At 35.3% G+C, this 21,996-nt stretch overlaps 1 protein-coding gene across 1 annotated transcript in view; it reads right to left on the bottom strand.

Annotated features, from left to right (window-relative positions):
* Positions 1–21,996, bottom strand: part of ROBO2 (roundabout guidance receptor 2) — a 1,697,359-nt gene that overhangs the window by 1,385,227 nt on the left and 290,136 nt on the right. The window lies entirely within an intron of this gene.

Here is a 21,996-nt window from a genome sequence, read left to right as displayed (position 1 = left end):
TGTTTTACAAACTATCTGGACAATTAGCCCAGTCAAGTTGACACATAAACTTAAACATCACAGCTGGGGAGTGAGAAAAGGAAGTTCATGAATTTAATAAACTTAAGAAAGTTTACTCTTGAATTGGAGAAAAGAGATAAGACATTACTAGAGGAAAATGTAGAGTGATGTATAGGTTGTGTTTTTTATTTATTTATTTATTTATTTATTTATTTATTTATTTATGAGAGAGAGTGAGAGAACCTGTCAGTGGGGGAGAGGGGGAGGGAGGGAGGGAAAGAGAGAGAGAGAGACAGAGAGAGAGACAGAGAATATCTCAAGCAGGCTCCACACTCAGCACAGAGCCTGACATGTGGCTCAAGCCCACGACCCTGGGATTATGACTTGAGCTGAAATCAAGAGTCAGACACTCAACCAACTGAGCCACCAACGCATGCCTGTTTTATTTTCAAATAAAAGAGGCTAAAGCATGTGTACAGGCTGATGGGAAGGATCCAGTAGATATTATATTCCAGAGAACTCCACTGGGTTGCCAGCTACCTGGGGGGTAGGGACCCTCATCTCCAACCTTGTATCAATAATAGAATAATACTCACAAGTGAATTTTCAATGGAAGGAAGGAAGGAAGGAAGGAAGGAAGGAAGGAAGGAAAGAAGACACAAGATTTTCAGGAAGGCTTGGAAAGGTAGACAGTTCTTCCTTAGAGGAGTTCTTCCTAGTAGAGATACAAGTAGATTAGCCAATTTTGTAGATGGTAGCGAAGCATAGTGTTATCTTTATTTGTGAAATAAAAGGCTGGGCTATATACTAAATGGTAGGGGGCAGGTAGAACATCAAAAGTAGAACCCACGAGAGGAAAGTAGTAGGATTGACAAGCAGTATTGGAAAAGCCTTGTAGAAATCTATGATCATGAAATATGTAAGAAGGATTAAACAGCATTGATATATGTTAACAGCAGCCACAATTAAAATGGAGTCACTGTTTAAGTGATCTGTGTGTGACCTTTGAATAAGAAACAATTCAGATACAATGATTGTTTCTGATGTGCCACTGCTGTTTATATCTGTAATCCATGCCCTGAGTGCAATTCTGCTTCAAATTTGCCCTCATTCAAACATTTATATTCAAATATATCTTCTTCTCCTGGATGAAAATTTCAAACAAAATATCTCATTCGTATAAATGAACACAGGTCCAAATACATTGTTACTGTACTGCAGGAGGTGTCCAGTTAGTTGATCCGCACTGAGCATGCCTTCAGGAAATGAAATTTCTGAAGTCTGGAACAAGGACAAGATACATCCAAAATATCCCTAACTGTGGACTTCTCATCCTCTCACTCTCAAGTCTGCTAGTCTTTATGAGCCATGTACCATGGAGATGCCTAAAATTCTAATAACTATGATGAAATTCTTGAGGATTGTTACTATTTTAAAAATCTAAAAAAAAAATGTAAAAACTTCAAAAGGTTCTTCTCTTCTTAGTACTGCTTCTGAGAATTCTGTACCTTCAGCTGATCACTCAGACCACGACCTCACTGACTGACATTTGGCAGCAACCGGATCGATGTTGGATAAAATATTTACGATGTTAGCAGTCTATATTGACCAAGTTAGCACTTAAATCTATACGTTTATTTTATTAATGAAGACTCACAATTATTTTAAAAAAACATCCTGCATAGACAAGAGCTAACAACACATTAAAATTGCCAAGTACCTTGATTGAGTCAATAAATTTTAGTACTGTGTGTAAGGACACTGGCTTTGATGTAGAATTAATCTGTTTCTCTACTTGTCACTGCTTGAATACTATGCACTATGTTACATACTTGTTTATACATTACAATAAGCCTTAGCCTGTTACTAAACATCAAACTCTTCTATAGAAGACGGTCTCACTCTTGTTTCTTAGGCCTGAAATCAGATTGCTTGAACATGTAAGTACACAAATGTTTGTTGAATTCAATTGAATGATAAAGTCACTAACTGCTCTAGGCCAGCCTATGTGTTAAAGGTGAAGGATACAGAGATAAATAAACACCTTCCCAAACCCCAATCTCATAACAGGCACAGGCAGACAATAGTAAATGAAACTACAGATGGATGGGCAGTTGCAGAAGAGGGGATACAGAAGTCAATAAAGAAGAAATGAAATCTCAACTGGCTTTTGTAGAACAGAAAGTCATTCATTTCTCAAGCAAGAGGTAGTGGGCGTTAAGGACAAAGTGAATGGTATATACCAAGCTGCAGGAGGGTGAGAGAGCAGGGGGTGCCAAGGGAAAGATTCATAGGATTTCCTTCTGGTACATAAAGTGGGAAAAATGCAGTAGAAGTGGTAATCAATGGAGTGCCTGGGTGGCTCAGTAGGTTAAGTGTCCGACTTTGGCTCAAGTCGTGATCTCCTGGTCTCATGAGTTTCAGCCCCGCATGGGGCTACGCGCTGACAGCTTGGATCTTGGAGCCTGCTTCCGATTCTGTCTCCCTCTCTCTTTGCCTCTTCCCTTCTCCCTTGTGCTCTCTCTCTCTCTCTCTTTCTCTCTCTCTCTCTCTCTCAATACAAATAAGCATTAAAAATTTAAAAAAAAAAGAAATGTTAATCAATGAAAGAAAGCAAGGAACGGTTACAAGTGGTCTTTAAGTATCATGCTGAGAAGTTTATGCTGCACTTAGTTCCCCCATTTCTTAGTGGAGGAGGGTGAGTGCCTATTAGACTTTTAGGGTTGTCATAACAAAACACCAACTGAGCAGCCTCAAACAACAGAAATATTGCATCACAGTTCTGGAAGCTACAAGTCTGGAATCAGGATGTCAACAGTGTTAATTCCTTCTAAGGGCAGTAGATAATTAAATACAGCAGTTAAAAACACAGCAAAAGGTGAGATTACAGAGGAAAGTTTTTAAATGAGAAGAGGAAGGAAGAAGGACATGGAAAGCACATTCATGGGTATACAGAGGAATACAGAGGAAGAGAACTGGGACAGAGACCTAATGCATCTTAAGTGGGGAGAAGCTGATATTGGCTAATGCTTATGAAACAAAACATAGAGGACTGAGGAGAAAAGACTGAAATAGTCATTAGTCTCACAATTAATGGGCCATTTAAGGTCTTTGGCCTTCAGTAGACCATCACGGTAGTAACTTTGGAAGGAGGTGCTGTGTTAAGAAAAGGCATTTATAGAATGTGAGACACAAGACAATGCATATTTGTAGAAGACAGAGCCCTTGATACTATGGGATAGTGGATTGAGAGCATTGGTCTCCATCAGGAAGAAGTGCCCCATTTGTATTTGGAGGGGAAGATGTAACTATGTGTGAGTATTAAGATAAATTAGCTACTGGAGGAAGAGTGAAGAGTTGGGGGGAATGGACACCTAAAAACCTCATTATTTGCTCCTTAAATCTGTTAGAGAAAGGTCTGGAAAGGTTAGGCAGTGTCTCACAGTCTCCTCACCGTCCTGCCATCCAACTCTGAGGTCACTTAAGGCTGGAGCCTCCTGAGATGCTGGCACAGGTAGGGGCTATTTATATCTCAGCACAAAGAGCCACCAGAGCTGCTGGGATGTTTCCTCTTCCTCTCAGAAGAGTCAGTTTCATTAACTTCTGTTACCTAAAGTTACCAAAGAAATACCTTTGGTCGATGTTTCTAGGTGTTATTTCTCCATAAACATGAATTTATAAACAAGGCTTCTAGAAACTTATATTAAAATACATCCTTCTGGGGCACCTGGGTGTTTCAGTTGGTTAAGTGTCCGACTTCAGCTCAGGTCATGAACTCACGGTTCCTGGTTTTGATCCCCATGTGGGGCTCTGGGCTGACAGCTCAGAGCCTGGAGCCTGCTTTGGATTCTGTGTCTCCCTCTCTCTCTCTCTTCCCCTCTCCTTCTTGTGCTGTGTCTCTCTCTCACTCTCAAAAATAAATAAACATTTAAAAAACAAAATACTTCCTACTGCTTTTATAATGTGAAACTAGGATAAAAAGAATAACTGCTAGTCCTGATGTGAATGTAGAGAAAGAATGTTTATTTATTTTTGAGAGAGAGAGAGGGCAGGGAGAGCGAGAGAGAGAGAGAGAGAGGTCGGGAGAGAGAGAATGAACAAGGGAGGGGCAGAGAGAGAGGGAGACACGGAAGCAAAAGCAGGCTCCAGGCTCCAAGCTCTCAGCACAGAGCCCAAAACATGGCTCAAACTCATGAACCATGAGATCATGACCTGAGCCAAAGCTGGACACTTGCTTAACTGACTGAGTCACTCAGGCGCCCTAAAGTAAATGGCTTTAAGGCAGATATTTTTGTATCTATATTTCATTTTAGCCTACATAATTCCTATCAATTTTACGTAAAATTTTAATTTTGTAATATATATAGAAACATTTATGTAATCCTTCCATTTGATTGGCATTAGTTGAATAAGTAAGAAAATGAATTAAATATATATCATGATGGTTATGTAATTTACAAAATAATATAAAGTGTTCTTTGTCCATCATTTGTTCTGCTTTTGAAACAATGACACCTACGGATATAAAATCAACTACATGAGTCACTGAGTAATTTTAGTTTGAAGAAAAAATAGATTTAATTTAAAATATTTTCAAATGGCTAGATATTTCTCCATTTCCAAAAGTGAATTCAACATTCATTTATTCACTTATGGATACTGTGAGTTATTTAGTTCAGTGTTAAAGTGTGGAAATTTTCATCAAAATTTCATTGATGTTTGTAAACTGGTTTAGATCAGAGTCTTTAGATTTTCTGAGGCATGGGTAAAACTTACTTAAAATAAAATATTGCAAAAACTGAAAGGGACCAATAAAATTCTGGTTTGCTACAATATAAGGATATAAGAATAAATAGTCAATCTTTCATAAAGATGAAATCATTAGTTTTATAGGAACTCAACATTAAATGTATTTAGTGTATAACTTTCTTCAAATATTATGGACTTTCTTCCCAGAAAAATGTCAATAATGTACATGTAAAAATTATTATAAATTTCTGTTAGTAAAACTAAGATGAAAGTACCTCAGATTTAATGATCTATGAGGAGAAATGCTTCAAGCTTCAGGCTGACCCTGGAGGAAGACATGGCAGGATCCCTGGGTAGTCTATTTATAGAACCGTACTTGGTGTCATAACCCCTAACCAGTTGTTGCTGTCATTACCCATTTGCTGCTGAATATAAGCTTCTGCAATTGTGTATAAATTAAGTCTTTATAATTGAATTATTATAAAGGAAACAGGAGATATTATGGAGAATCCTTTGGTAGACTGATAAGCTGTTCACAAAATTAGCACCTGATACTTTGCATATTGTCCACATTCACACTTTTTTTTTTTTCAAATTCAGATACATTTGAGAATTTGAGCTCATCCACAGGTCCTTACCATGGCAAGACTGCTACATAAACAGTCTTGAAGTTATGCAAGATTGTTAGTACTTTAAAGAAATGCAAGGTATTCTTTAAAAAAATAATCCTTACTTTTTTTTTTTTTTTTTTTTGGTATAGTGTATAGTTAGCATATTATCAAAAGGATAGACCATATCTTTTTTTTTTTTTTTTTGGATAGACCATATCTTTAAACAACATCTAAAAACCACCTAGGTAAGGGTTTGGAGATAAAAATAAAAGCTTGGCATCAAAAAAATTATTATGTGTGTAGTCAAAGAATTGTCAGAGCAGTGCTTCTCAAATATTCATGTGAAGAATCACCAGGGGATGTGATAAAGTGAAGGCGTGGGGTGGAGCCTGAGATTCTAAGTATTACAAGCTCTAACATAGAGCTGATTCTTGCCCTCTGAATATACCACATGAGGCAGCAAAGTAGGAGAGATTCCTTTCATCTTTGGACTAGATGTACACATTCCTTGAAAATGATAAGTTTATTTTCACAACTATTCAGGAACAAATATGGTTTTAAAAATCAAAACATCATAGATATTATTAAAAACGAAATAAAAAATACTAAGGCTGATTCTGACACATAAGAAAAAAAAACTGTCCTTAAAAATAGAGTATTTTATTCGCCATTGTGATTTATTTCAGGTGCAAGGAATGTAAAAGCTGAGTCAAAATTAAATACAAATACTTTTTTAAAAGAGACAAACATTTCTGTCTTCTCAGAAAAACAGTGAATGAAGGACTAGTGACATATGGGTCACAATTTTGAAAAACAGGAATTTACTTATCCTGCCTTTGTGCTCTTATATTCAGTGCTCTTTACATTAATGGCAAAACAGAAAGATGAATGGAAGCAAGGACACACAGACCAGTGATGTGACGGCAGTTTCAACAGCCCAGAATTCCCCCCAAAGTCTCAGATTTGCTTTACATTCACCAAATATAACTTCCAGAAAGAGAAAAGCATGATCATATTGCGTGAAATCAAGCCTCTAAGCCATTCCAGATACATTCTAATGAAGTAGTAAACAAAATTACCAAACACCAAATGCAGAAGAAAATAGCAATGCTGGTGAACACTGACTCCCAGGCCTCTTTAATCTCTTGTGGATTGTGGAGTCAGGTGATGCACAAATGTTTAGAACTGAGATGGATAGCGATGCCTTCTGGACTGTCACTGGGCGTTCATTGCTGCAAGTAGATTTATTTTTATAGGTGTTATAACACATCACCTTCTCATTTAACTCAGCCAAATGTAGGCAAGCAATGGAGCTTAATGCTATAGGAACATGTCATTAAATTGATTTTTAAGCTCAGATTGCTTTTAAAAGTTATCAAAGCCTGGGGCAAGTGGTTTGCTCATCTCTAGAGAGAAGAAAATGACTGAATGAAAATAAGTAAAAAGTAAAGGAGACACATGAAGATAGCTGAATTGAAGCTAGTTTTTCTATTAGTGACCACTAAAGGGACATATTTTCCCTTGTCTGGGCTAAGTGAGGATTCAGATACTGAACTGATTTGAGAGAAGAGGAGATATACGGCAGTTGATTTTTTAAAAAACTGGTTCAAACTTTTAATAGACTTATTACAACTGTAAGAAGCCTTAGAGAGCATGTAGTTCACTTTATTCAATTTTTAGGTGAGTAAAAGGTATTTAGAAATACATGACAATTCTGACAAGAACACCCCCCATCTGTTTACCACAATTCTCAAGACACAGAGCTCACACACACACACACACACACACACACACACACACACACAAAGACCTCAGGACTCAGAAAAATCATGTGATGCTAAAATTTCATTATTTTCTCAAAATTAATGTATCACATCTAGAGTCTCCATCTTCCCTAAATTATTCCAAGTATATCTTTAGTATTAGTGACACTTATTTGTTCCCATCTGATACTAAACAGATTTTCAGACCTATTTTACAAGTAGAAAAAATTAATGCTTTGATAGTCTCCATTGAATTTCTTAGTAGTAAGTTACCTTTTAAAAGGAATCTCAGGGTTTCTGAATTCATTTTAAAAACTTTATATTCAGGGTGGGCTATTTATTTTAGGGTTTACATTCAAACTGTACATTCAAAATTTTAAGCACATCTTCAAGGTTAGAAGAAATGTCTAATTGGTACTCAATCCATATTTGCCATAATCATAAAATTTTCAACTTGGAGAAAAATCTTAGAATATGTATGTGTGTATATATATATATATATGACTTGTAGTCCTCACTATTTGAAATTACAAGCTTGAAACAAATGATATCCTGAGACTCTATTTCAAATAGTAAGTTTAAATTCAGTTTTAATTTTAAGAAATAACAGGGGCACCTGGATTGCTCAGTTGGTTAAGCTCCCTACTTTGGTTCTGGTTATCTCACAACTCGTGAGTTCGAGTCCCACGTTGGGCTCTGTGCTGACAGCTCTGAGCCTGGAGCCTGCTTGGGATTCTGTGTCTCCCTCTTTCTCTGCACCTCTCCTACTCACACTCTGTGTCTCTCTCCTTCAAAAATAAATAAACATTTAAAAAAGGGGGGGGGGTAATAACTATGAGCAGGGAAGACAGGGGCAATGAACAGCAGGAGCACAGAGGAGTTTTTGGACAATACTCTATTTGAAACCATAATGATGGCTACATGTCTGTATACATTTTCCAAGTCCTTAAAATATGCAACACCAAGGGTATGCCCTCATGTAAACCATGGACTTTGGGTGATAATGATGTGGCAATGTAGGTTTATCAATTGTAACAAATGTAACACTCTGATTGATGCATGTTGATAATGGGTTGGTAATACATATGTGGGGCAGGTGGTATATAGGAAATCTCTGTATCTTCCTTTCAATTTTGCTATGAACCTAAAACTGCTCTAAAAATAAAGGTTGCTTTCTTCATCATCATCATCATCTCCTTCTTTTTTTAAATGAGCAGGAAAGAAAATAACTAAATGTATTAGGAAAGTAACACCTTAGGGGGAAAAGTAATATTTTTTTGGCAATGGGCTACAACATAAGACATTGACCTTGGTTTAAAATCTACTTTTGCTTTGAAATATACTAAAATATTGAGAGGCCACTGAAAACTCTGACTTCAATTAGATATTTTCTTGGCATTGTAGAATATTCAGCACCGGCTATTTGTATTATAGACTTTTAATGAGTATTTGTTGAATGAATGACACCCAATTAATTTCTCATTAAAAACTTACATTAAAATGACTTGAAGAAATAATTTATATTTACTAGTTATCATTGTTATATAAATGGCTATATTAAGAAGTAGAGTTGCTTTCTGCTAGATGGAAGTGAGAAAATTTACAAACTACAATGGAGCCTGAAGTTTTTCAAATCTATTTTTTTTAGGTTTGTCAAATCTTTTAATCTTTTGTAGGATAAAATGTACTATTGACTCTAAAAAAAGATCATCAGGAGTTAATATTGTGACACTCCTGGTCACAGGAGGAAGGAGGAAACAAGACTGCATTAATTACCAGCCTAAGTTTTAAACCAAACCAATAAAAATGCCAGGATGATTGAAGTATTTGTACTGATGACTAAAGAGTATAATTGGAATGAAGAAGGGAAGTAGCTGAGCCTAGGAAACGAGAACAGGAATGTGTTAGTTTGGGGATCTTCAGAATTTGAGGATGAACAGAACTTAGTCATAAAAAAAGCTATCAATTAGGTGACATAAGTTCATCTTATGGAGAGGCCAATATTGGTAGTCTATGTCTTTGTATTCTGTGACTTAATTTATCCTCAGGACATGGTCAAATGAATAACCTGAAAATATGCATCTAATAGTGACTTAGCACTCAAAATCAAAATTTAAAGAGTGAACATTCTTTGCCATTACATCCCTAAGGCTGGTTTTCTACTTTTATGTGCATCATTTTCCACATTTTTGGTCAGTACTATGAGGAAGGCAAAATATAAGCAAAATACTATTCCATAAATTAAGAAAATACCTTTGTGCTTTATTTAAAGTGTATGAAAGTGAATCAACATTGTGATTTCCTTAGACTACAGATTGTAGTATTTTTAAAAAAAATTATTTGATGTAATATTTTCTCTTGATTCATTCTCTGTTTTCTTTTAATGATATAAAATTCAGAAATAAACACTAAAGACATAGTCTAGTGTTGGTCAAACAGTTGTATCCTTTAAGTATCTTCCCATGTCCTTGTTTCTAACTATCTTAACCCTATTTCATTAAAAACCCAGTTTAAGATAGTATCAGATCATTTCTTCTAATTTTTTTCTCCCTTCCTTCTCTTATTCTCAATTTTCTTCTGTCTCATTCTGATTATTTCTCTGGAAGTAGGTATCTTTACTCCCAATCCCTGTTGAATGTACTAGGTTTTGCTTGTTTTAAGGATACCATGGCTAACCAAAATTCTTTCTCTCAAGAAAACTTTCTACTTTGTAGCCACTGAAATTCTACCCATGTCTTCCACATTCTCTCCCATGGTAGATCACAGAAGGGGCACCTGGGTAGCTCAGTCAATTAAGAGTCTGACTTCGGCTCAGGTCATTATCTCACAGTTCATAGGTTCAAGCCCTGCATTAAGCTCTGTGCTGACGGCTCAGAGCCTGGAGCCTGCTTCAGATTCTGTGTTTCCCTGTCTCTCTGCCTCTCCCACCTCTCCTCTGCTCACACTGTCGTTCTCTTTCAAAAATAAATAAACATTAAAAAATTAGATCACAGGGGCGCCTGGGTGGCTCAGTTGGTTAAGCGGCCGACTTCGGCTCAGGTCACGATCTCGCGGTCCGTGAGTTCGAGCCCCGCGTCAGGCTCTGGGCTGATGGCTCAGAGCCTGGAGCCTGCTTCTGATTCTGTGTCTCCCTCTCTCTCTGCCCCTCCCCCGTTCATGCTCTGTCTCTCTCTGTCTCAAAAATAAATAAAACGTTAAAAAAAATAAAAAATAAAAAATTAGATCACAGAAGGATGCAAATTCTTTTGCTCTCCTTCTACCAAGTAGTAAATGTGTCCACCTTGTGATTTGTTTTGACATATAGAAACGCGGTAGGAGAGACACTGTTTAACTTACACAGATGGGCCTGAAGAGATCTGTAGCATTCACTATCACCACTTGGGAAGCTTTCTCTTGAAAACTAAATACTACTTAAAAAGTTTGACTATCTTAGGAACACCATGATGTGAGCAAGTCCAAGGTAGTCACATGGAGGGGGAAGAGGGATAATGGATGAGTCCCAACGTGCCTGGGCATGTGAAACTCAAAGAGATTACTTCAAAGAACACAGGGATATTTTAGCCTAGCAGAGAGGATTACAGAGAAACAAAAGCAAAGCACTAAATGGACAGAGAAAATTTAGGTGGCAGAAACCTGATGTTAATGAATCAGACTTAATTAGAAAGTAAATAGACTTGTAAACTTACAAGTTACCCGGGGATTAATCTTGATCTTGTCTTCTAATAAATGACTTTAGGTCTGTCTTGTGAACTAGAAGTTTAGTTTCAACATATACTTTAATTATATTTTCAGATTCCTATTTTAGCCTGTAATAATCCCCTCTTACATTTTCTGTCACTTCCCTATTGTTTATAAACAAAATAGAAACTCCAATATCACAATAGGTTCTATTCATTTATATTTACATCTATCTATTTACTCATCTGTCTTCTCCATAAGACTATAAAACCATCAAGAAGGACCATGCCTCATTTATTTTTCTGTCCTCATTAACTAGTAAAATGCTGAACACAAAATTAATCTGATTAACTGTTTGAATGAAATAATTAAAGAATCTTGTATAACTCATATATTGTATACTGTTAGAGAGGTTAACTGGGTAACTTATAAAAGGAATAGAAATAAATTCAATAGTTATTTCATTAAATATACTCATTATAGTTATTCTAGGTAATTTGCAGAAACATGAAATGCATGCTTTCATTTCTAGAAACCTACCTTAAAATTAATCATAAACCTATCAAGTATGAAATTTCTTATTAACTGACTTAATTGTAGTCATTTCACTTGCTTTACATTAAAAGAAAGTATCTAAAGCAATTCATTACCTTTTATCAACCAGACAAAATCCTGAATGCAGTTACTTTCTACTCACCTTGGTATCCCTGAAGTATATCAAATAAAAGGTAAGAATAATCTTGAATTCACATAAACAGCTGACTAATCTTTTATATACTGACAGATAAAAATCTTTATTATGGAATGAAACAGTGTCCAATACATTTACACACTTCAGGAAATACATTTTTAAAGTACTCTCAAAAGTCTCTATGGTACATCAATTTGGACATACACCTTCTGTAGATAGGCACTTAATTATTCTTTCTAATTATTACTTTTTCTACAGTACGGAAAAGCATTGCTTCAAAGGGATTTCTAAAATGTACCTCTTTTCCCAATCATTTGTTCACCAAATCATTTTTTATTTTGACATCTCTTTTTTCTATATATCATTCCTATAAGTCAAATTTTTTATCCTAAAACAGTAGGTCACATCCCTAAAAGAAAAGTTTTTTTTTTTTTTTTTTTTTTTTTTTGGTCATAAAATTTCATTCTCTATTATCTAAAATTTTTCTGTCTAAAATTCCATGTTTATGTTAGGTAAGATTTTTTATTAAAATCAGACGCACTGTAAAGAGTAAAAAAAAAAAAAAAACAAAACTATTAGTTATTCATCCTACATATTTAACTGGGAGTGAAATCTTTTCCTTTTTTTAATGTTTATTTATTTATTTATTTTGAGAGAGAGAGAGAGACCGCACGCACACAGGACTGGGGAGGGGCAGAGAAAGAGGGAAAGAGTTCTCTCTCTGTGCTGTCAGTGCAGAGCCCTATATGGGGCTCCATCCCACAAACCATGAGTTCATGACCTGAGCTGAAATCAAGAGTCACTCAACTGACTGAACTACCCAGGTGCCCCTAGGAATGAAATCTTCTAAGTTAGCAGGTTGTGAACTCAAGTCAGCCTTGCCAAAAGAATGGTAAGAAGGGGAGAAGTTGCAGAGGTAATTATGTCTTGTGAAGCACCTCAGAGAAGGGCAAAAACTGTTGGTGTTGCTGATGAGTGTTGGAGTTTGCAAGAGTATGTATAGAACTAACAAGCAAGTAACTTTGGATGGACAATTAGGAGAAGCATTCAAGTTGATATCAGGAGGCTTAAGTGAATTTTTTTTCTTTGCCACTTATGGCATGATGTTGGGTAAAATGCTCTAACTTCTCTGAGTTAATTTTCTTATCAGCAAGTTCTGAGAAGACTAATTCAGGGTGTTGAGCAGAGAATTTATTTTGAAGGTTCAAGAGACAGTATTAGAAAACTTTACATTATACACAAATACTTGATATCATAACTGTGATAGTTCATCTAGGGCTATCCCTGAATATCTATAAATAAGAATCTTGAATCCTACAGGGTAAAAAATAGGTTTAGGTAGTTCTTTGCACAATATGCATAATTAGGCACTTTATAAACACTTGATTATGAGAATAATCATACTGTATACTGAAAATCAGTATTTTTTTCTCTTTGCCCTTTTTTGAAATGAAGAAAAAAAGATATTAAAACCTAGGTAGAAATTTTTAATCAAAACAGTATTTATATTTATTAACTGTATTTAAATATAGCACACAGAGGAAGCTCTTAATCAGACTAAAAATAAATTTGGTATTTATTTGGTATTTGGTATAAATTTTCTTACAGTTACTAATCAAAGCCCAATGTAACCTATTGAAAGTTTTTTAAGGCAATATGTCCTCAAACTTTTTGAAAATAATTTGGCCCTAGTAGACAAAAATGATATCAACTATGATTCAATAATTTTAAAATACCATGTGCATAATATTATTTTTCAGATAACTAAAAAATGCACTGATTTTTTGAGCATTTCTTCATGAGTACTTTAGCAGTTTGTATAGCTTACTCAAACTGCAACCCACATAGAAAACAGTAAATTAAAAGATTCCCAAAATCTATGATTTTTAAAATAGTTTTAAATTTATTTTGGGAATATATACATTAAAATTTTAAAACATGGCTTATCTTGAAAGCATAAAAATAAACAAAAAAACAATCTACTATTTTTTGTTGTCCAATGTAGAGTAACCCAATTTTACTGTTTTTGACTTGGGGGTAATTTTCATATCCAAAATTTACATAAAGTAGAAGACAAAATTCTTTATCATTACTTTTCTTTCTAATAGATTATCCTCTCACTGCTCTATCTCCAGTGTCTAGACCAAACAGTGTCTCATCAACTTGACTAACTAAATTCCAGCCCATACTGTCTCTTTTTGACTACAATATTGCATGATTTAATTCATTAATTACTTGATTTATAAAAAAAAAAATTTTGATCATGTCACCTCTTAAATGTCTCTGCAATGCATAGAGGATATATTCTAAATTATCCAATAATTAAGATCTTCATAATCTTTCAGTAGGCTAATTTTCTGAGGCTCACTACTAATCACTTTACTTCCCTATGTTGGTATATAGTTTAATTGACAACTGTCATGAACTAATTCCACAGGCATGCCATGTTTTTTCACTTTTATTTATCACATTTTTGTAAAAGAATAAAGTCCTATTCCTAAAATTTTGTTTGATTTCAACTCTCTTCAAATATAAACACAGATGCCTTTGCCCTTCCTGACCCATCTTCCCTAGGAACTCTTAATATTTTACATATACCAATATATTTATTACATAACATATATATAATATATGCTCACACAACATATGCTATACATACATACATATATAAATATAAAAATATTAACATATTTTTCTCCTTGAGTAGCCTATATCACTTACAGAATGTTTGATATTTGTACCAACTATGTGTTGATTGCCTCAGTTAGGGCTAAAGAAAATCTCACTACAAATAACAGTAGTGTTAAAGGATATTTCCAAGAACAGTTAAAATCAAAACTCATACAAATGAACACTTTTCAAAATTTTTACTTAACTCCTTAATTAATGAAAGAATCACTAAGATGTTATTACTGCCTCATAGGAGAATTCAAAGTACCATATATATTTAGGTCTTTCAACAGAGCAAAATGAATTTACAAACAGTTAGAAAATTGACTTTTTCAATCAGAGGGGACATAAATTTTCCATATCTATGAACAAGATCCTATGCATTGTTATTTAATAGCACAAGTCAAAACAGTTCAAAGACAAGTTGATAATCTTGAGAGTTGATAATCTGGAAAGGGGAACAGACATTCAGTAATGTATTATTTTTCTTTGCCCATTTTCAAGTATTTCACAATTTTTTCTAAGAGAATTAATAAAAAATCTTTGAAGAAAACTTACATTTTACAACAAAGTATGTATTAAAATGATAAAGAAATAGGGCAATTATGCTCTACTAGTACCTGAGAAATCCTTGAAATTATTCACTGAGTATTTCTGAGATGTCCAAAAGGATGTTTCTCAAGCATAAGAGCTATTTGGAAAAATTGTTTAGTGAATTTATTCCTAAAATGATTAATTCCAAAGCCAACACATGGCAAAAAACAGGCCATTTCCATCAAAAGTAGCAAATTTCCTGGGGCAGCTGGGTGGCTCAGCCGATTAAGCATTCGACTCTTGATTTTGTCTCAGGTTTTGAGCTCATAGTTGTGAGATCAAGCCCATAGCAGGGCTCTGAGCTGGGCATGAAGCCTGCTTGGAATTCTCTCTCTCTCTCTCTCTCTCTCTCTCTCTCTCTCTCGGCTCCTCTCCCACTTGAGCTTTCTCTCAAAAAAAAAAAAAAAAAAAAAAAAAAAAAAAAAAAAAAAACAACTAAAGTAGTAAATTCCTCAAGGAATTTTACCCTAATCCTGAACTCTTAAGAACATTATTCACTTTCAAAATCTGACTCCAGCATCATCTTTTTAAAAAAGCCCAAACTTCAAGAGAGACTTCATTCCTTCCTTCTAAGTGGTCCACACTGTCTCTGCAGACACTGCTGTGATAGCATGAATCCACTCTTAATGCCCTGTGTGTTACCTATTTCACCATTTTAGACACAAGCTCTGCATCTAATCCATCCCTGTGTTTCCAGTATCTCATCTGTTTATCCTATATATGATTTTCAAAAATATTTGGTGAAAACCTGAATAAAAAGAGGTAATACTGGGGCACCTGGGTGGCTCAGTTGGTTAAGTGTCTAATTTTTTATTTCAGCTCAGGTCATTATCTCAGGGTTTTGTGAATTCAAGCCCCACATCGGGCTCTGCACTAACAGAGCCTGCTTGGGATTCTCTCTCTTTCTCTCTCTTTCCCTCTCTCTATCCCGCTTTCCCCACTTACTCTCTCTCTGTCTCTCTCAAAATAAATAAACTTACAAAAAGGGATAATACTGAAAAAATTGACAAATTCATTTTTAAATGAAATTAATTGAAGCCTTCTTTCTTGTTTTTGAATAAGGAGCTTAATATATCAAATTAACTTAAGTGATGATAAACACCAGAGAAAATACTAAAAGTATCATAAATTCTTGAGTATATGTACCTACTTGTATTTCCAGGGTCATCTGGGTCATGTCGTAAATATATTTTTTAAGATAGGTTTGAACTACTAAGAATTTGTAAATAAATAGTATTTAATAATAAAGCTAAACTTGCAGGAAAGTACTTAAAATAATAAACACATTATATACCTTCTGTGTTATTCTATATTCGATATATTATAGTAATAATACTAGAAGATAAAGTATTTTCTACATTGACTTTATATGAGCCACCTGTCCCCTTATCCTAGCTGTAAGATTCCTTACATAAAATAAAACTGCTTAAATCCTTGTTTAACTTACTGTTTATTTTTTGCCCAAACTCTGCATCTGGTAGAGTTTGTGAGCTAAATATAATTATTAAGGGAATTATTAGGGTAAGTTATCTTGCATATTAATGGCTTTAGTTGTTATATCCAGAATTTGTATTAAACTAAGCTCTCAGAAAAGAAAATAATGTCCAGTCTTTTCTTTCTTAGATGTTGGGATCATGTTGCTCTGAGTGTGAACCTGTACAAATTAATACTGATGTTTAACAGGAGTTGACTAACATTAATGCTATGTTTAGTATGTACTATCATGGATAGAAATGCTTTCCATATCATTACATGCTATTCTCACAACATCCTATGGGGATGTAAAGAGCTCTCTTTTCTAAATGAGAAAAGTGAGACTCTGAGAGATCCAGTATATCTTCCAAGGTAAAACAGGTAGTGAATATCCAACCAAGATAAAGTCCAAGACTGACTTAATACTCAAGTAGGGGGTAAAGGTGCTTAGAACTTTTGCCACAAGAGAATGCCTATATGCTTGTTGCAATTCAGAATACATCATGAAAGGATTTACTGCCTTTTTGGTTTTGCATATTCAAATTTGAGAAGCGCTGATGATAATTAAGACATTAGTTAAGGATAGAAATCTTCAAATCAGCCTAATATAATGTGACATAAAACGGCAAATACCAAAAATGCAGAAAGATATTAATTAAAATTTCAAACAGAAAAATTATGTCTTTTATTATTTTTTTAATGTTTGTTTATTTCTGAGAGAGAGAGAGACAGAGTGTGAGCAGGAGAGGGGAAGAGAGAGAGAGGGAGACACAGAATCTGAAGTAGGCTCCAGGCTCTGAGCTGTCAGCACAGAGCCTGAAGTGGGGCTCAAACTCACAAACCGCGAGATCACGACCTGAGCCAAAATCAGACCCTTAACCGACTGAACCACCCAGGCACCCCAAATTATAAGTCTTTTAAATTATTCAGATAATAATAAATGAGGACAGTTATTAGACAATATCATCGCAAAGCGATGTTTTAACTAGTGAAAACTGCCCCTGGAGTGCCTTTGGGGCAGCTCCCATTGCTTAGCAGGTTGCAGGTGATGGTAAACTGTCTGAGTGCAGAGAACTGTATACCTCCATCTGGAGAAGTAGAACAGCAAAATATCTGAACTGGGTTTCAAGAAGCCACTCCTTTCTCTGTCTGTTTTGCATCCCTGCTTCCAGATCCAACCCTGGAAGTCAGGAGTAGTGGACCAGTAAAGAGTTGAATGGTGCAAATTCGACTCCCAGTCCATGGCTAGAAAGCTGTTAGCTTCAGTCCTGGTTTGGCCAGATGCTGGTGTGCCCATTCCCACCCATAATGCTTCCTACATCACTCAGTCAGCAGTCAGGAAACATGGTATCTTCAATGGGGGTACTTAGAATTTGATAAAGGGGGTAATTTGGGCAGAGAATTATCAAGCTCCCAGGTACAGTATAATACTCCAGGCATGAAGGGGCAAAAAGTTGGGAGGGAATATCTGAAACTGAACTTGCAAAGTTCAACTTCTCTTTTCAGTGATAAAACTGTTCCATTGGAAGGAGCTAGATGGCCAAAGACAAGGAATCTGAATACTACTACTATTGCTACTATTGGTGGGCTGTAACTAACACAGGCATGTAGCACACGTCTAGAGGTTTCTTTTTTCACCTCAAGGGCACCTATCCCTCAGGAACAAGAGTGAGATGTGTCTTGATCTAGGAGGTTCCTCTACTCTGCTCTACTTGCACACTTGAAATTTCTCGCCTCAAAATTTCTAATAGCTTTCCCCCACCCCCATCCTAGGCTTATTCTTTTTTACAAAAATCCACTCCTACTTGCAGAGGAAGAAGGATCACTTTTGTTGAACACAAGGGTACAAAATAACAAAAGCTAAGTGTTTTATGCCAAGCACCTTACCCTCTGAAAACAATACTAGGTTATCTCTACTTTACTAGGAGAAAAGACTTAAAAAAAACTAATTATACTAGTTGTCCAGACTTTTACCAAAGGTATTAAAACTAAGAATGACTTTATACAAGCAATATTTCCAAATAAATATTTTAAAAATTATTTTCACATTTTGTAAAAATGAGCTAACTGAACCAATATCCAACTAAACTGACCTGTACAATGTCATTTCTCTATGTCTTTTGAAAAAATGTCTAAAGAAAACAAACCCATAATAATACACAGTATTTACATTACATCTTTCAGCTTTTTTTAAAATATGCTCCTGATTCTGTGGCACACAACTGGGTATCTGTGGGGGTGAACTCAGATTCTGATATGTAGCCAATAGAGGACAAAAGCGCCCAATTTACAGGACATATAAAGATATCACCTTCCCCATTGGTTCATTTAGAATTCACCTTGTAGCTTAGTTACACACAAATAGAGTAAACATTTCCCTCTGGAATATCAAGGTGTTCTATTCTGAGAACAGCAGAATTTGATGCAGGTGGCTATTGAATTAGCTATTAACAGTTGATTAGGAGGATACATTTCAGAATGTTCTATTTCTCTCTAGAACAAAGAAAAGGCAATTTTAAACAGAACTCTCAGCTTCTAATATTATGTCTGATTCCACGATACTATTTTGTGAAATAGAACTATAATTCAAACCTCTAAGTTAATGGAGTTTGACAGGAAGGTACACATCACATTTTGCAAAAAGAGCCTTGATTACTTTTGGTGCTTCCTCTTGGTAATAAAGCCTTGACAGCTTCCATTTCTCAAAAGAACAGCTTTATTATTTTCTCCTCAATTCTAAGTAGTTACTTAACTCTAAAATAGTTGCAAGTAAATGGGAGCTTCTCTACTGAAAAGAAAAAGAAAACAGGTGAAGAGGAATTTCTTACACACTTTCTTCCAATCTTCTATCACTTAAGAAACTTAAAGTAATTTGGATGCAACTTAAAACTTTGAATCCTTTAAAATGTTTTAGTTATCACTTAGAGACTGTATCAGTCAAGGTCCAGGCAAAAAAAAAAAAAAAAAACCAGATGGCATACATTCCAAATGGGTAAATTGAGGAGAATTTAATAAAGGCGCTATTTATAAAAGTGAAGGCTGTTGTTTAAGAAAACTACAACGAATGGTTTAGTTCCCTGGGGATGGGAACAGCAGGGCATCTCAGTATATTCTAAGACTAATGAGACCAAGAGAGGGATCAGTGATCTAGTTGAAGTGATCTTTAGTTTAGGGAAGCACTCAGCTTGAGCAAGCAAGTAGAGAAAATTACTACCTTGGCTTCTCTTTTGTTCCTCTTTCTGAGTTTTTGGGTGGTATTCCCTGTTAACCAAAGCAACTGGGAGCCTATTAATGCTGTCTGTTCTCAGTCATCCTCCTTGAGTACAGTGACTGGGAAAAGGATAGAACGGATCTGGAGAGGTAAATGGAATATATCTAGGGGGACATTTTTTTAGGCAATCATTTCAGTTATTGCCATTGGCTGACTTCTGCTCTTAAAGTACATACATTTGCGTTAGGACTAAGGGCATTCTATAATTAAATTGTATTTCAGGAAGGAATAACATGATCCAGTTTGTACTCGTGAGCCATGCATGGCTACCGAAGTATTTCAACAACACAGTAAGAAATGAAAGCGATGCCAATTTGACAGTCTAGAAAATCCAACAAAGCTCGGAGAAGATAGACCAACATAGCATCTGGTAGACTTTGGGAAGAATAACTGACAAAGAACACCAACCTATTCCAGAACAAACAGAAGCATAATGGAAATGTTCGGTCTTTTCCATAACCTTCACCACTGGTAAGTTTTAACCTCATTATTTATACATTTATACATTGTTTCTTTTCTTAAGCACAGCATTAATTCTGCATAAAGCAGCACCTTTCCATCCCTGAGACAGTTGCATATTGTCTCAATTTTTCTGCAGTTTACCACTAGTTATAAAGTACAAATATTTGGTGTTCTCTAGTCTTTTTGCATCTATGACACATTTAATAAATTTAACAAATATTTATCAAGTAATTACATGTGCATGGCATTGTTCTGTGTTCTGAGGATAAAGCAACTGAAGTAAAGTCCTATCCACACAGGACTTACGAGTCAAAGTGTGAAGCACTTTTGCAGTCAAAGCACCAGGCAACTTAGAGAAAATGTATGATTTTGGTAAAAATTATCATTAAATAACTGATCAAATAAAACTATAACATAGTCATTGTTCAGAGTTTTGTATTCATTTCATATATGTGGAAAGCTATAATCTTTGGTTTTAAAGAATATGGGTTTTCCCAACGGGTGCCTGGATGGCTCAGTCAGTTGAGTGTCCTACTCCTGATTTCAGCTCAGATCATTATCCAGGGTCATGGGATCAAACCCTGTGACAGGCTCCATGCTGAGTGTTGGAGCCTGCTTAATATTCTTTCTCTTCTCCCTTTGCTCCTCCCCCTGGCCTATGTGTGCTCCCTCTCTAAAATAAAAAGTAAATACAAAAAAAAATTTAAAAATCACAAAAAAGAATTTATATTTTCCCAGAGAACACATACAAGTCTAGGCATGATATCGTGCTCTGCTCATTTTTATTTTTATTTTTATTGTCATTGTGTGAATTTCTAAAGCAGGAGACAGTGTTCCATTCAAGTGAGATAGATCACTGCCAAGTGAAGCACAACATGATGTAATGTTTAAAATATTCGTGAAGATGTACAGCATAGGAATGCAGATTTGCATTTTATTTTTACTTCAGGGTAGCTGAGATGAGCTGTGCTACACACACATTTGTTGAAACAGTTATCGATGCATGAATGCTTCCCTACTTGTTCCATTTTCATACACTGCAGTAACTCAGACCATGTTCTTGTTTGGTACTTTATTAGCAGGAAAAGTGGTGGGCTGGTTTGAAGAATACAGTTCAGGATTTCTTTAAATCTCTCTCTCTCTTTTTTCTTTGACATTTCTCATTGTATTTCGCCATGTCAGGTAAGCATGAACCTCTGTGTACAATGTATTGAATTTTCTTCAGGTAGTTCAAAACAAATTAATTCTCTACCCACACATCATTTAAAGTACTAATTCCCTGTGCAGCCCAGCAAACTTCAAGCTGTACCTGTTCAGCATTTAAAGTTAAGGCAGTGCAGCATAAACACCTGTTAAAGTTTATAGCCATCTGCTTCCTCAAGAAATCTAAATTCTAATAATATGAAATTAACAGATGGGAAAGAGCTGTAACCTCAGCTCTGGAGAGGGTAACTGCAACCTTTGAATTAACATACTGCCATTTTGCTGGTAATTGTTTGCAATGACCACAGGGACACAGTTCAGCAATGATGTCTCATCAGTGACATGCTTTGTTTTTGTTCAGGGATAGTTTGAAGAGAGTATTTCTTAATGATTTCTAAAACTCCACATTAAGGTGAATCTTCATCCTCTCAATGAAAGAGCAAAATAATTAAGGTATAATGAAATGTGGTTCAAACATATGACAATCCTGAGGGGTAATGGAAAGATACCTTTGAGACTGGAAATGGCAGTGTTTTAAATAAGAAATTAAAGTTGGTTGTAATGCACTTTTATAAAATTAAGTATAAAAACTGGACGTTGAGAGGAAATCCAGAGCAAACTGTGTGGATTCTTCAGGAACTAGCCCTTTTCATATTCACAAATAATTGAGGAGCTTTTTGTTTTATGAAGACTAATTCAGCAAAAAATAATTAAAGACCTCAAGGTTTTGTTTTGCCTCACAAAATTAGCATGTATTTGTGTTGTTTTCTATCTCTGGTCATAAAAGTAATGCCTGCTCGATATAAATAATTCAAACTATACAGAATGCAT

The sequence above is a fragment of the Panthera onca genome, chromosome C2 (genome assembly GCF_046562875.1).
Source record: "Panthera onca isolate mPanOnc1 chromosome C2, mPanOnc1 haplotype 2, whole genome shotgun sequence".
In the NCBI taxonomy this organism is placed as follows: domain Eukaryota; kingdom Metazoa; phylum Chordata; class Mammalia; order Carnivora; family Felidae; genus Panthera; species Panthera onca.
Note: the sequence above shows the minus strand (reverse complement) of the source record. Positions and strands in the feature narration are given on the sequence as shown.